This window comes from Moschus berezovskii, chromosome 19 (assembly GCF_049115385.1).
Source record: "Moschus berezovskii isolate FMDL1 chromosome 19, NW_MosBer_1.0, whole genome shotgun sequence".
Taxonomy (NCBI): domain Eukaryota; kingdom Metazoa; phylum Chordata; class Mammalia; order Artiodactyla; family Moschidae; genus Moschus; species Moschus berezovskii.
Window position 1 is genome coordinate 72,093,210 of NC_142478.1, and position 10,140 is coordinate 72,103,349.

General features: G+C 47.4%; 1 non-coding gene and 1 pseudogene across 1 annotated transcript; both read right to left on the reverse strand.

The window, feature by feature from the left end:
• Positions 1 to 3,385: 3,385 nt before the first annotated feature.
• Positions 3,386 to 3,492, reverse strand: LOC129542952 (U6 spliceosomal RNA). Its single transcript, XR_008683204.1, has one exon. It is a non-coding gene; the product is annotated as a U6 spliceosomal RNA (small nuclear RNA).
• A 4,097-nt stretch (positions 3,493 to 7,589) lies between these two features.
• LOC148774919 (ubiquitin-conjugating enzyme E2 D3 pseudogene) lies at positions 7,590 to 8,302 on the reverse strand (annotated as a pseudogene).
• Between the last annotated feature and the right edge of the window lie 1,838 nt (positions 8,303 to 10,140).

Below are 10,140 nucleotides of genomic sequence, written 5' to 3' on the forward strand. Positions count from 1 at the left end.
CTGACTAAACTATCATTATTTGGTCTCCTTTGATAGTTTTTGTTCTCATCTCTCATTGAACATTCTTTGTCTAAAGTTTTTCCACAGACAAAAAGGAAGGACGAGGATAGGGGAGAAGGACCGTAGTAGAGTCCTACTCATTTCACTCAGAGAACCATCCTTCCCAGTTCAGTCCACATGGAGCAGGAGTGACTCTTTACCCAGATTTGAGGGTGAACCACTGTATTAGTTATCTACTGTTGTGCAACGAATTGCCCCAAAACTCAGTGGCTTAGAGCAGTAATGAGTATTTATTATCTGACATGGTTTCTGTGGATTAAGGATTCCAAAGTGACTCAGCTGGGTGGATCTGGCTCAGGGTCTCTCACGAAGATGCAATCAGATGTCAGCTGGGACTGCGCTCCCCTGAAGCCTTGATCAGAGCTGGAGAATCCACTTCCAGGTGATCCACTCATATCGCTGGCAAGTTGATAACGACTGTTGGCAAGAAGCCACGGTTGCTCTCAACAGGACTGCTTGAACATCCCTGCAACGTGGTCCCTGGCTTCCTTCAGAAGGAGTAATCCAAGAGATCAAAGCAGAAGCACTGATGCCTCTGTGGTCTAGCCTTAGAAGTCGCACACCATGATTTCAGTCATATATAGGGTCTGATACAACATCACCTCTTCCACATTGCATTGGTCAAAGCAAGTTGCAAGGCCAGCTTTGATTCAAGGGCGAGAAGCACTAGCCCTCCTCTCCATCCACTGTTGTTGTTTAGTCGAAAGTCATGTGCATACTAACGCATATATATGGAATTTAGAAAAAAGGCAAATGATAACCCTGTATACGAGACAGCAAAAGAGACACAGATGTATAGATCAGTCTTTGGGACTCTGTGGGAGAGGGTGAGGGTGGGATGATTTGGGAGAATGGCATTGAAACACGTATGTTGTCATATGTGAAATGAATCACTAGTTCAGGGTCAATGCATGTTATAGGATGCTCAGAGCTGGCATGTGGGGATGACCCAGAGGGAGGATAAAGGGAGGAGGGAGGGGGGAGGGGGGTTCAGGAGGGGGAACTTATGTAAACCCGGGGCGAATTCATGTCAATGTATGGCAAAACCAACCAATATAATATTGTAAAATAATTTGCCTCCAATAAAAAATAAATTAATTACAAAAAATAAAGAAAGTCATGTGCAAGTCTTTGTGATCCCACAGACTGTAGCCTGCCAGGCTCCTGTGTCCATGGGATTTCCCAGGCGAGAATATTGGAGTGGGTTGCCATTTCTTTCTCCAGTGGAATCTTCCCCACCCAGGGATTGAACCCAAGTCTCCTGCACTGGCAGGCTCTTTCTTTACCACTGCACCACCACAGGCAACCACTAATCTACTTTCTATGGATTTTTGATGGCCGTTTTTACAGGCAACCTGCGACAGCTAGGGAGACTGTGCGATGAGAGAGACTTGTGTGGAAGATGACAGTGGTTTGAACTCAGGCAGTGGCAAAGAATCCTCATGAGAAAATGAAACAATGGCAATGAAATCTCTTTGCAAAGTGTTACATAAAAATACAAATTTCATAATCCATGCTGTCGCCGGCCAGGAACTGCTGTCCCCAGCAGCTTTCTGTTGAGCCAGGCTTTCTCTCGATGGGCCGTGTCTGTCCGATCCCCCTGCCCTCTGTCGAGTTCATCAAAGCTTCTGCTGACTCAAGAGGAATCTGGAGAATGATCACTGCAGTGGAAGTATCAGATCATCCCCCAGGGCCCCTAATAACAAAACATCTGCTTGTCATTCTTCTCTTTCCCTCTGGGTTGTGGTGAGAAAAACAGCGTTAAAGGACGATAATGATAAACAACTTGAAAAACTAAGCCTCCTGGCTTCCAAGAAGGGAGGCTTAATTTAAAGGCAGCTAATTATCCACTCATTATAATTTACAGATAGTGGTGTTTATCTCACCTTCTGTCACTAGCCTATGAATAGTTGTTGGAAAGATTTTGAAAATTTCTGGGTTCATGCCTTTTAGAAAGAAGAGGACAGAGAACACCCGAGTCAAAGAAAAGAACCTTATCAAACATGTAGTCCCAATCTCTCCTTTGGTGGATAAGGAAATTGAGGCCCCAGAGAGGGCATGAGATTTGCCCAGAGATGTCCAGCAGCTGGCGGGGGGCAGAAGGGGCCCCAGAACTGAAGCCTCCGTGCTGGCTCCAGCCTAAAGCTCCACCCAGGGAGATGAAAGGGTAGCTCTGTCTGCCCCGTGAAGCTCGGCGACACTGCTCTCAGACCACCCATCAAAGTGGCAATTGGTACATCCAGGCTTTCAGTAATCATCAGTGTGGGGCCTTGGAGCCACAGAACCAGGAGGTAGAAATAATTCCTCTAGGGCTGGGACATAGTTTAAATTGCAGTGAGGGCTGGGCCGGGGGATTTTTGCTTCGCTTTAAGATTAAATGTTTTTGGGGGGTTCTCTGGCAGTCCAATGGTTAGGACTCATGCTTCCACTGCAAGGGTACAGGTTTGATTCATGGCACGTATGCCATGGCATGGCCAAAAAATAAATAAATAAAATTAAACATTTTTTATTTGGTAGCATCTCATACTTTTAATGTAAGATATGAGTAGAAGGGTTTTCAAAAGACACCTTCAGTTACTCTGGTGATGGGAAATTTTAGTACTTGATGTTTTTAACCAATAAACCTGAAGTTTCAATGCAGTGAAATAGTACCAGCTCTTTAGCTTTCCTTGGGAGAGCATCAAACGAAGTTACTGGAAGATATCCCTTGGTTATCATGAAAAGAGAGGGACTCTGCCTTCTCATGTTCCTGGATGTTTACTCCCTGGGCTGCATAGTCCCCAGCAGACTCCAGAATGAAGCCATTCTGAGCTTCTAAGTTCTTTTTTTTTTTAATTTTTATTTTGCTTTACAATATTGTGTTAATTTCTACCATATAGCATAATAAGTCATATATGTTTGTATATATATATAAAATATATATATATGTTTATATATATATATAAAATATCCCCTCTCTTTTTTGGATTTCTTTCCCACTTAGGTCAGCACAGAGCATCGTTAAGCATAGTTCTCTAAGCTATACAGTAGGTTCTCATGAGTTATCTATTTTATACAGAGTATCAACAGTGTGAACTCGTGCATGCTCAGTTGTGTCCTACTCTTTGCCACTCCAGGGCCTGCCACCCCATGGACTGCAGCCCGCCAGGCTCCTCTGTTCATGGGATTTCCCAGGGGCAAGAATACTGGAGTGGGTTGCCATTTCTGCCTCCAGGGGGATCTTCGCAACCCAGGGATTGAACCCTTGTCTCCTGAGTCTTGCAATGGCAGGAGGATTCTTTACCACTGAGCCACCTGGGAAGCCCGTCAACAGTGTGTATTTGTCAAAAACATGGAGCACTTCCTGAACTTGCACGTCACCCCTGCACAGGGACCGGGCTAACGTTCTCTTAATGGTTTCAATTCTAGTGTATGTGCTGCTGAAGTGAGCACCTGATCTTTAAGTGCCCCAGCCGCCTCACGCTTCAGGGCCCTATCCATGCTGCTTCCTCAGCCTGAACTACCCCAGTGCTCTCCTCATCAGGGTGAAGTCTTCATCTCTTCCTTCTCCAAGTTATAATCACTCCCCTGACATATACACTCCTACCTAGCTCCCTGCACTTACCCTGTGATCACAACTCATCACCTTATATTTTTTTGTGTGATCATTTAATTAGTGACTGCCTCCTCATTAGACTATGTGTCTTGACAAGTTAGGAACCTCATCTGTTTGTTCGCTAACCTTATTCCCAGTTCTTAGCTAGGTACCTGACAGCCAATAACAATAAATATTTGTTTGATAAATGATTGAATCAGAGTGCCAGGATAATCTAGACCAACTCTTCTAATTCCAAGCAAACAAACTGTGGCCCAGAGATGGGCAGTGACTTGCCCAGTGTCACAAGAGTCTAATAGCTCCTTGATTATTCACTGTCTTCAAATACCTTGGCACAAATGACATGGCCATTTCAAGGCACTGCAAGGCTGGGGGACTCTGCTGTGTTCCACACTCTGGACAATTGTAGCCCCCTCCTTCAGGGAAGGCTCCTTGTGAGGCAGGAATTCTAAACCTGAGTCAGTAAAGGGGTTCCAGGACCTCTGCTTCCCCTGAAATGTCTGTGGATATATTGGGGAGGTTTTTTTTTTTCTGTAGAAGGGCTGCCAGGTTTTATCTGAACCTCAAATGAGCACAATCCTGAAATGCTAAGAGTCAGTTACACTAGCTCTCTGTTGAACCTCTTTCTCCCTTCACACTAGAAAACCCATTCCACGGCTCCAGAGTCTCTGGCAGCAGAAAGACGGTTTAGTGCAAGGCTGTGAGGTTAGTAGAGGTCAGGGCTAAGTAACTAACACATGGGATCAGAGAGAAATGCATTTTTGCTTCAGTTGGTTGAGGGTATCATGGAAGGTTTCCTGGAATAGGTGCCAGTGAAGCTGGGCTGTAATGAACCATAAAGGCTTTAGAGGCTGGAAGTGATGGAGGGAAAAGGATAGGATCCCGAATTCCCTTCTGGGAGTCCCACTGTCCTCACCGCCCCACACATGCCCAAGGAGGGCTCCGTTCAGTTGTCCAGCATCAGAGTCACTCGGGTCCAGACAGCGCTTGGCCGTAGAGCCTCCTTTTGAAGGCAGTCTAGTCTGTTTCTGTGATGTCAACCATTGCCGGCAGCCCTTTGTCCCCTCTGCTGAATTATTCATACTGTGAGATGAATTATTAATTTCCAATTTTGTACAGCAAATGCCAGACAAACAGGTAGAAATGGAGTTGGGACACTGGGCATGGAGCCACAGACCTCCCCAGGTTCCCGGAAGCACAGGCCACCACAGCCAAGAAATTATGCAGGAATCTGCAAGGGGCTCGCCCTGGAACGCATCTGACCGAGGGCGAAGCTGGTACAAGCTCATGGTGCCCTCGGAAGTGGCTGGGCTCCCCTTGCCTCTGGCCCCTAGGCCCCTCGATCTCCTGTGACTTCCCTGTGGCGAACCTGATAGGCTCCGGGGCTGGGCTGCTCTGCGCGTCCACGGTGGGCCCTGCTGCATTTGGTGCAGCCCCTTAGATTTGACTCTGAGTTTAGCACCTAGGTGGCCCTCGGTTAATCAAGCAGGATTTCTCAACCTCAGCCCTATTGACATTTTGGCCCAGAGACCTCTTTGTTGCGGACTCTTGTGTGCATTGTAAGCTGTGGCGCGGCATTCCTGGCCTCTGCCCACTAGATGCCAGTGCATACCTGCCCCTGCCCCCAGCTGTGGCAACTAAAAAGTCTCTAGTCATTAAGTGTCCCCTGGGGGAGCAAAGCTGCTCCCACTAAAAAGCCATTGGTTTAAGTTAGTGCTTTTATTTGAGTTTGTTGTTTTTTTTTTTTAATTTATTCAGTGGGGATCCTGATAATAGTTACCAGGATGAAATATGATGGTCAAATGAGATGACAGGTGTGAAGTCTCCACTTGTTCAGGGTGTCTCCACCCTGGGACTTTATTGTTTCAAGAACCGACAGTTCTCTTTCACGCCTGAGTCTGGGTCTCGGTTGAGTGCTTCCCAGTTGGCTCAGTCAGTAAAGAATCTGCCTGCAATGTAGGAGACGCAAGTTTGATCCCTGGGTTGGGAAGATCCCCTGGAGACAGAAATGGCAACTTACTCCAGTGTTCTTGCCTGGGCAATCTCACCGACAGAAGAGCCTGGTGGGTTACAGTCCAGGGGCTCACAAAGAGTCAGACACGACTGAAGTGACTAAACCACCACCTCCACTGGGTCTCAGGATCGTGTTCAACTGCAGGTAGCAGAACATCCACCTTAACCAGACTTGAACAGCGAAGAGGAGTGACTGGTTCCTATAACTGGAATCCCAGAAGGAGGCTGATTTTCAGGTTCAGTTGATTCCACAACTCACCCACGTCCTCATTCTCAGGGACCAGTTCTGTCTGTCTTTTTGCTCTGCCATGTACTGTGAGGACTTCTTCTGATATGGGTTCACCTTTGCACCCTAGGAAGACTTTCAGCAGTCATCAGCATCATGGTCCTTTTTTTTTTTTAATCGGAATAACCACGTGGTTTGTGGGATCTTAGTTCCCCTCCTAAGGATTGAACCTGTGACCCCTGCAGTGGAAGCTCAGAGTCCCAAACACTGGTCTGCCAGGGAAGTCCTGGGCCTTCTTATACACTTCCCATCCAAAAGGGCACATCTGTTTCTGCATTCCAAGCCAGAGTCCTGAGATCCAGCCTGGCTGGGCCACTTAGGTCACAAGCATACTCTGAAATTAGCATCTACATCCAGTAGACTGTGTGTACTGGTTGGTATAAGCTCATCACGTCCCATGCTGGAAACTCGGAATGGAATCACCTTTCCTAGTATTAATATATGGCTGTGGAGATATCCAAATGAAGAAATGAAGATCTTGTACCAACCGGATCCAGGAAACCTTCCAGAACCGGTCATTCTAGTGGACAGGGGAATAGATTAGCTGATTGGCTGGATCTGGGACTTGGCCAACTCTTGGAGTTGAGGGCATGGGGAGGGAGGGGAAGTCAGTCTCACCCAACTACAGGGACTGAATTTGGGGGAAGCTTGGTTTCCTAATGCCCAAAGAGGGGTGCACCAACTAGGTTAGAAATGGATGCTAGGCAGGCAAGAATGAAAGATGTCCATTGCGTTATGTTAAGAGAGGGCCATGGGGGTGGACAGGGGCATGTTAGAATGTCTATAGAGTGTATCAGACACCTCTGTGTACCACTTTGGTTACGCAGAGCTCATCCTTTTTAAAGATACTTAGTTAATTTTCAGCTGTGCTGGGTCTTAATTGCTGCACATGACTTTCTCTAGTTGCAGCGAGCAGGGGCCACTCTCCATCTGTGGTGTGCGGGCTTCTCACTGCGGTGGCTTCTCTTGTCATGGAGCACAGGCTCTAGGTGCTTGGGCTTCAGTAGCCGAGATGCACAGGCTTAGTTGCTCCTAGGCACGTGGAATATTCCCGGACCAAGGATCAAACCAGTGTCTCCTGCACAGGCAGGTGGATTCCATCAGTGAAGTCCCAGAACTGACCTTTTATTCCAACTAGCGCTGGGTGGTCTCAGGTGAGAGTTGACAATGCCCCACCTCTCCCTGTGCCGCCAGGGACGGGTTACCTGTTAGGCCCAGTACTCACCCCATGTAACCAGGAAGTGTGGAATGTTAATGCTTGTGAGGCAATCCTTGACCAATGGGACTCAGAGCTGATGAACAGATACTTCCCCCTTTATTCCTCAGAGGGATTGCTTCCCAGATATATTTCCTAAGGCGTCTCTGATGATCCCAAGGAGTCATGAATCGCCCACATCAGGTCCACCCTTGGCCCAGCTCCTCCTGGCTCCTGCTCCTTGCCTGTCCTTCTCTCCTGCTCCCTGGGGCCACATCCTAAATAAACTCTCCATACAGAAGCCTTTATATCAGACTATCTTGGGGGAACCCAGGATAAAAGTTTTAGTTAGCCTGAGATGTATCTGTAAGTCTTTATACTTTTTTAGACAGCATGTGAAAATGAAAGCAAGTTTTTGTATCTTTTTTTTTTTAACAGTAATTTAAAGTTTATTCCAGCTATAATGCAGGTTATTCTGACTTTAAGGTAGCATCACATGGCATACTTCTGAGTCCATTCCTGAGATATTCTGTTGTACTTATCTCTGTCTGTTTTATAGATGTGTGCAATCTCTGGCACTAGGGGGTCATCTGGGTTTGGATCACATAGCAGTGAACAAATGGATAAAAGAACTTTAGAAATAGTTAAAGCAGGAGACCACTGTGATCTTAGAATATTGAGACAAATGCTGCCATTACTGTTAATATTTGGATGATAAATTCTTGTTGTAAATGCAACCTTAGGTGGTTTGAAGGGGTAGTCTGTAGGAAAATGAATTGTCAAAAAGAATACACCGCCTTGATATGGGCTGTCATTAGGTCCCATAATTGTGGCTTGCCAATGAAACATATCATCCCCAACTGGACCTGCAGAACATTGTGCTGGAGGGTCATGGGCCAAGTCACTGAGTTCCTTATTAATCCGTTTCAGCGCCATAGTCTGTGCTTTTCGTCTGGCTCCTCACTGTCTCAGTGTGTGCTCGAAGGTCCGGCCAAAACTCTTGATTATCCCGGCGGCTGGGAAGGATTGTCTCTGTCTTGCACCGGCTCTGCCAGACACAGGCGCAGAGGGGCCGGGGCCTCCCTCACGCTGCGGCCTCGGCCTCCTCCCCGCGCGGCAGCTGGTGCCTCCCCGGCCCTATGGGGCTCACACGCACGACCAAGTTTTTGTATCTTTAAATTGGCCTGCCATCTGTTGATCGGGGGCCATGTTCAGAGGACACTGCTCTCGAGGCTGAAAGTCAAGCCTCTTGAGACCTAGTGAGTTCCAGGCCTTTCTTGGCAGGAGGCTGTGGTCTGCCAGTTGCTGTGCCCTGGGTGGGCAGGCGGGTGCAGGAGTGGCCCAAGATGAACCCCTGCCCAGAGAAGCTGTCAGGGGCTGACTGCAGGCTTGAGAACTTGATCAAGATGTCATCAGCCAAACTGGGAAGGCTGCCCTGCTTCCAGCTGCACCCTGTGATTCTGATGGACATGCCCTCATCTCCACTGGGGACTGAGTGCTCAGTTGAGGTGGCTCGCCAGTGACAAGGCATAAAGGAGCCTTGCAGAGAGAGTGAGAGGGACCCGGGGAAAGGGCTGTCTCCTTTCCTCTAGCGCCTGCCCGCTGTCCCCACTGGCTAGAGACAACAAGCCACAGTGGGTCTCAGCTCCCTGCTCCCTGGGCCCGGTTTCCTCCACTGATGCCCGCTGACACTCTCCGACTCTGTTGGGATGAACCCCTCATTCTCTCACCCTTCTGGCCACCACCCGCACACCTACTGTGCATCCCTCCTGGCGGGACCCTCAGCCACCCCTCCAGGGCTCAAACCTTGCTCTTGGTTGTCAAAAAGGCCCACAGGCCCCATATGGCTTGCTTTTTGACAAGTCTTCTAGCTCCCCGACCAAAACCCAGAGCAGTGCTGGCAGGGCACGGAGGCAGCCCAGTTTATGCACATCTGGTGATATCTCAGTTCATGGTCAAGTGTACCGGGGACTTGGGGACAGGGCTGAATAGTTACAGGTTAGCTCCCATCTGACTGTCTCACTCTTTGGCTTCTTTCTCTCTCTCTCTCTTTTTTTGGCTGCATTCCAAGACCAAGCAGGGATCGAACTGGGCCCAGCTTTGAGAGCACGGAATCCTAACAATTGGACTGCCAAGGAAGTCCCTTGGCTTCATATTTTTCAGGTGCTTCCCCTGGCAGTTCAAGGACCCCTTGTCTCATCGTGTCCCACGACCCCTCACCACTGAGACTCCTGTCGCTCCATGATGCTCCCACGCCTATGCTCCAGCTGGCCCCCGCTTCTGTTTCCCTATTACCTGGCTTACTTTAAACTACCTTTCAGGTGTCAGCTGAGGGTCATCTCCTCCAGGAAGCTTTCCTTACTTGCCCAAACCTAGCGAGAGAGGTAAGCTCACAAGTTGCCTAAAATAAACCTTAGCACATTGCCCGGTACCTGTTTGTTTACGGGCTTGTTCCTGCAGCAGGTGGTAAATTCCTAGACATTAAAGACCATCTCTAGTTCATCCCTGTTCATTCCCTCAGGGCAAAGCACTGTGCCTGGCACAGAGAAGGTGCTCAGTAAGTATTTGTTAAATAAATATTAGGAGACTTCAAAGTGTCTAATAAATTTGAGTCTAGAGTTTATTCAGAGGGAATGAAGCCTCAGGTCTTATTTAATAGCTAAAAGGAGAAAAACAATTCATGTATTAATATGAGATATTAATAACATTGTCAAGTACTGTTAATATGTCATGTATATTTGTATAGATGAAGATTTTTTAATAGATGAATATTAAAAAACCCATACAGCTGCAAAATTTTAAAGATACCGTTAAAAACAGAAAAATAAATATGCAACAACCTAACAATATAAGCATTGTATATTTTTCTCCAGTCTATGCCTTTGGGCAAGTATACTTTCCCCAGTCATGGAGCGTGCTGTTTCTGCCTTTTCACTAAACATTACAGCATCAACATTTTTTCATCTTGGAATCACTGCCTTTGAAGCTAAA